Below are 6,703 nucleotides of genomic sequence, written 5' to 3' on the forward strand. Positions count from 1 at the left end.
TTTACGAGAAAATTTCAGATCTATTCATTTTTAATCATGGCAGTACAACAAATATCAGAAATAATAGAAATTACATCCAAATCCATAGACCACCTAGCGACGACTACCAGCACTGAAGCAAGCCGAAGGCGCGCCGCCGTCATCCCCCTTCCATTGCTGGAGTCGGGCACAAGTTGTTGTAGTAGACAGTCGGGAAGTCGTCGTGCTAAGGCCCCGTAGGACCAACGCACCAGAACAGCAACCGCCGTAGATGGAGAATAGCGTAGATCAGAAAGATCCAATCCAAAGACACACGGACGTAGACGAACAACGACGAGATCCGAGCAAATCCACCAAAGATAGATCCGCCGGAGATACGCCTCCACACGCCCACCAACGATGCTAGATGCACCGCCGGAATGGGGGCTAGGCGGGGAGACCTTTATTCCATCTTCAGGGAGACGCAACCGTCTCGTCTTCCTGAGCAGGACACAAACCCTAGCAAAACTGAAAGAAACGATGAAAAACGGAGCCCTCCCGCCGGCCCTTGCCGAGATCCACCGCGCTCCCATGGCCCTAGGGCCACCGGAGAGGAGGCGGATCTACGGCGGCGGTGGCGCAAGGCAGAAACCCTAGCTTTTTTTTGAAGGAAGAGGAGGCGGCATATCCCGGCAAAATGGACAAAATTGACCTATGGGCGAAATAATTTCATAAAGTGAACCATGGGTGAAAGAATTTTGTGTGGTGCCCGACACATAGGCGCTGCACTACACTGTACAACGCCTTGCTGACAGGCGCAACAGACCTGGCTAGCATGGCACCTCGGGCCCCACTCCTGGTTGAGCATCGTCTAACTGAAAGGAGTTGAACAGTGTAGTGTAGCGCCTAGCTGAAAGGAGCTGCACAATGTAGTGCAGCGCCTAGCTAAAAGGAGTTGTACTACTTATATTAAAACTATTGTAACTTTTAATCTGTGCATCCGATGAGAACGTGCCTTATATGAATGTTGTGCATTTTTCCGTGTTCTACGCAATGGTGACATTTTCATCTATGTTAGAATTAATTTTCTTGATGAAAACTTTGTTGTAAAAGTGCACCATAATATAACTAACATAATTTGTTAAAACTTACAAACTTGACATGATGAAAGCCATTGACCTATAGCTCTTACTCATCTGCATCCTACATGAGTTTTGCACTACATAATATGTACTTTCACGCCATGCCTATGCTTGCCATGCTAATCATCTTTAACATGCTCATTCTTGCATCTAAGTGACTAGCATGATATAAATGAACTTCTGTTACAGAAAGTTGCACTTTGTAAGATCCATAGTAATTAATCCTGGCATCATATGAATATTATCTGAAAGTTAGAAAATCTTACGATGCGCCATGCCTACGCATATATATTCTCGGCCAAGCTAGGTCCTCGAGTGTCCACCTATATAAGTAGATAGCTTCCTACTCGAGGTACATCAACCCTCTTCATATATGTTCTCGGCCAAGCAAGCAAGCTAGCTTCTAGCTTCGAAGAAATAGAAATGGCAGTTGATGCTGCAAAGCTGCAGGTTTCGGTGGCTTGTGCCTTGCTGCTCCTTGTCGTGGGGTGCCAGGCCAACTCTTTCTGGCCACTAGAGATCGGCTACTACCACGGCAAGTGCCCCCAAGCGGAGGCCGTCGTCAAGGGCGTCATGACGCAGGCCTTCTCCCACAACCCCGGCAATGCCACCGCCATGATCCGCATGCTCTTCCATGACTGTTTCGTCAAGCTACCACAAGAAACCAATTTGCAAACATATGTGCGTAGAGCCGATTAGCCAGACTTGATTGATCTCACTGAGTTGTCCATGATTAGGGTTGTGATGCTTCCCTCTTCCTGGAACCGACCCCATTAAGCTCGATGCCGGAGAAACTCAGCCTGCCGAATGACCCTCCCTCCCGCGCGGCTTCAAGCTGATTGATGCAATCAAGGACGCCATCGAGGCGGCCTGCCCGGGCGTCGTCTCGTGTGCAGACATCGTCACCTTTGCGGCCCATGACGCATCTTGCATCCTACTACTTCTTGAGCTTGTGTTGGTTTTTCCCTTGAAAAGAAAATGGTGATGCCGCAAAGAAGAGATAAGTATTTCCCTCAGTTTGAGAACCAAGGTATCAATCCGGTAGGAGATACAAGTGTCCAACATATGCACCTGCACAAACAATGAAACACTTGCACCCAACGCGATAAAGCGGTTGTCAATTTTTTCACGGTCACTTGCAAGGACGAGATCTGATAGAGATATATATAAAAGATTACTAAACCGTGAAATAAAGTAGAAACAAATAAATTGCAGCAAGGTATTTTTGGATTTTTGGTTTTATAGATCTGAAAATATATGATGAAAAATAGACTCCGGGGCCATAGGTTTCACCAGAGGCTTCTCTCTTGAATAAAGCATATGGTGGGTAAACAAATTACTGTTGAGAAATTGATAGAAGAGCGAATAATTATGACAATATCCAAGGAAATGATCATGAATATAGGCATCATGTCCGTGACAAGTAGACCGACTCTTGCCTGCATCTACTAATATTACTCCACACATCAACCACTATCCAGCATGCATCTAGAATATTAAGTTCATAAGAACGGAGTAACACCTTAAGCAAGATGGCATGATATAGAGGGATAAACTCAAGCAATATGATATAAACCCCATCTTTTTATCCTTAATGGCAACAATACAATACGTGCCTCGCCACCTCTTCTTTCACTGGGTGAGGACACCGCAAGATTGAACCCATCACAAAGCACCTCTCCCATAGAAAGATAGATCAATCTAGTTGGCAAACCATATCAATAGATCAGAGAGAAATACAAAGCTATTCTAATCATGCATAAAAGAGTTCAGAGAAGACTCAAATAATATTCATAGATAATTTGATCATAAACTCACAATTCATCCGATCTCAGCAAACACACCGCAAAAGAAGATTACATCAGATAGAACTCCAAGAACATCGAGGAGAACATTGTATTGAAGATCAAAGAGAGAGTATAAGCCATCTAGCTACTAGCTATGGACCCGTAGGTCTGTGGTAAACTACTCACACATCATCAGTAGGGCAATAAGGTTGATGGAGAAGCCCTCCGTAATCGAACCCCCTCCGGCAAATCACCGGAAAAGGCCCCAAGATGGGATCTCACGAGAACAGAAGCTTGCGGCGACGGAAAAGTATTTTTGTGGACGCTTCTGGTGGTTTGGGAATATTTTGGAATTTATAGACCAAAGATTAGGGTTGGGGGACTCCCAAGGGGGCCACAAGCCAGGGGCGCCCCCTAGGGCTCGCCTTGAGGGCTTGTGGGCTCCTCGAGACTCCTATGGCCCCCTCTCCAAGTCCTCTAGGTGTCTTCTGGTGCAAGAAAAATCATTGCGAAAGTTTTATTCCATTTGGACTCCGTTTGATATTCCTTTATGAAATGGTCAAAAACAAGGAAAAATAACATCTGACACTGGGCACTAGGTTAATAGGTTACTCCCAAAAAATGATATAAAATAGTACCAAAATGCATATAAAACATCCAAGATAGATAATATAATAGCGTGGAACAATAAAAAATTATAAATACGTTGGAGACGTATCAAGCACCCCCAAGCTTAATTTCTGCTCGTCCTCGAGTAGGTAAATGATAAACATAGAATTTTCGATTTGGAATGCTACCTAACATATTTCTCAATATAATATTCTTTATTGTGGCACGAATGTTCGGATCCATAAGATTCAAAACAAAATTTTAATATTGACATAAAAACACTAATACTTCAAGCATGCTAATAACGAAATCACGTCTTCTCAAAATAACATGGCCAAAGAAAGTTATCCCTACAAAATCATATCGTATGGTTATGCTCCGTATTCACCACACAAAGTATTTTATCATGCACAACCCCGATGAAAATCCAAGCAATTGTTTCATACTTTTAGTTTTCTCAAACTTTTTCAACTTTCACGCAATACATGAGCGTGTGCCATGGATATAACACTATAGGTGGAATATAATATTGTGGTTGTGGATAAGACAAAAAGAATGAGATATATAGTCGCACATCAACTAGGAAAATTAATGATCTATGAATATGCCCATCAATTGACATCGATGCAAGTGAGTAGGGATTGCCATGCAACGGATGCACTAGAGCTATAAGTATATGAAAGCTCAAAAATAAACTAAGTGGGTGTGCATCCAACTTGCTTGCTCACGAAGACCTAGGGCACTTTTGAGGAAGCCCATCATTGGAATATACAAGCCAAGTTATATAATGAAAAAATCCCATTAGTATATGAAGTGACAAAATAGGAGACTATCTATCATGAAGGACATGGTGCTACTTTGAAGCACAAGTGTGGAAAAAGGATAGTAACATTGTCCCTTCTCTCTTTTTCTCTCATTTTTTCCCTTTTTCTCTCCTTCCTTTTTTTGTTGGGCTCATTGGCCTCTTTTTTTCTTTCTTTCTGTTTCATTTTCCATCCGAAGCCTCATCTCTACTTGTGGGAGAATCATAACATCCATCATCCTTTCCTCACATGGGACAATGCTCTAATAATGATGATCATCACACTTTTATTTACTTACAACTAGATACTAGAACAAAGATATGACTCTATATGAATGCCTCCAGCGGTGTACCGGGATGTGCAATGATCTAGTGTGACATGTATGAAAAATATATGACTGATGGTCAAAGCCACAAATACTATGTCAACTATATGATCATGTAAAGCAATATGACAATGATGGTGTGTGTCATAATAAATGGAACGGTGGAAGTTGCATGGAAATATATCTTGGAATGACCATGAAAATGCCATAATAGGTAGGTATGGTGGCTGTTTTGAGGAAGGGTATATGGTGGGGTTTAATGCACCGACAAAAGTTGACGGTACTAGATAGGCTAGCAATGGTGGAAGGGTGAGAGTGCGTATAATCCATGGACTCAACATTAGTCATAAAGAACACACATACTTATTGCAAAAGTCTATTAGCCATCGAAACAAAGTACTACACGCATGCTCCTAGGGGGATAGATTGGTAGGAAAAGACCATCGCTTGTCCCCGACCGCCACTCATAAGGAAGACAATAAAAAAATCATGCTCCGACTTCATCACATAACGGTTCACCATACGTGCATGCTACGGGAATCACAAACTTTAACCCAAGTATTTCTACCAATCCACAATTACTCACTAGCATGAATCTAATATTACAATTTTTATATCTCAAAACAAATGGAAGGAATCAAACTTCTATTATATTCAATGCTCTTTATATGAAAGTTTTTATTATATCCTCTTGGATGCGCATCATATTAGGACTAAATTCATACAACAATAACAACAACGACAACGACAACAACAACAACAACAACAACAACAACAACAACAACAACAACAACAACAACAATAAAAAAGCCTTTAGGCCCAAACAAGTTGGGGTAGGCTAGAAGTGAAACCCATAAGATCTCGCGACTAACTCATGGATATGACACATGGATAGCAAGCTTTCACGCACCCCTGTCCATAGCTAGTTCTTTGGTGATACTCCAATTCTTCAGGTCTCTCTTAACAGACTCCTCCCATTTCAAATTCGGTCTACCCCGACCTCTCTTGACATTCTCCGCACGCTTTAGCCGTCCGCTATGCACTGGAGCTTCTGGTGGTCTGCGATGAATATGCCCAAACCATCTTAGACGATGTTGGACAAGCTTATCTTCATTTGGTGCTACCCCAACTCTATCTCGTATATCATCATTCCGAACTTTATCCTTCCTCGTGTGGCCACACATCCATCTCAACATACGCATCTCGCCACACCTAACCGTTGAACATGTCGCCTTTTAGTCAGCCAAGACTCAGCGTCATACAACATTGCGGGTCGAACAGGTGTCCTGTAGAACTTTCCTTTTAGATTTTGTGGCACTCTCTTGTCACAGAGAATGCCAGAAGCTTGGCACCACTTCATCCATCCGGTTTTGATTCGATGGTTCACATCTTCATCAATACCCCCATCCTCCTGCAGCATCGACCCCAAATATCGAAAGGTGTCCTTCTGAGGTACCACTTGCCCATCAAGGCTAACCTCCTCCTCCTCACAACTAGTAGTACTGAAACCGCACATCATGTACTTGGTTTATTTCTACTAAGCCTAAACCCTTTCGATTTCAAGGTTTGTCTCCATAACACTAGCTTCCTATTTACCCCCGTACGACTATCGTCAACTAGCACCACATCATCCGAAAAGAGCATACACCATGGGATATCTCCTTGTTTTTCCCTTGTGACCTCATCCATCACCAACACAAAAAGATAAGGGCTCAAAGATGACCCCTGATGTAGTCCCATCTTAATTGGGAAGTCATCAGTGTCGACATCACTTGTTCAAACACTTGTCACAATATTATCGTACATGTCCTTGATGAGGGTAATGTACTTTGTTGGGACTTTGTGTTTCTCCAAGGCCCACCACATGACATTCCTCGATATCTTATCATAGGCCTTCTCCAAATCATTGAACACCATATGCAAGTCCTTCTTTTGCTCCCCGTATCTCTCCATAAGTTGTCGTACCAAGAAAATGACTTCCATGGTCGACCTCCCAGGCATGAAACCAAACTGATTTCATAACCTAAGAAAATTACCATGCTGTTTAAAGACTCTCAAAATAATATAAATGAAGCATGA

General features: G+C 42.6%; 1 pseudogene; it reads left to right on the top strand.

The window, feature by feature from the left end:
* Window positions 1-1,523: 1,523 nt before the first annotated feature.
* Window positions 1,524-6,703, top strand: part of LOC119316215 — a 6,500-nt pseudogene continuing 1,320 nt past the window's right edge.

Source organism: Triticum dicoccoides, chromosome 6A (assembly GCF_002162155.2).
Source record: "Triticum dicoccoides isolate Atlit2015 ecotype Zavitan chromosome 6A, WEW_v2.0, whole genome shotgun sequence".
NCBI lineage: Eukaryota > Viridiplantae > Streptophyta > Magnoliopsida > Poales > Poaceae > Triticum > Triticum dicoccoides.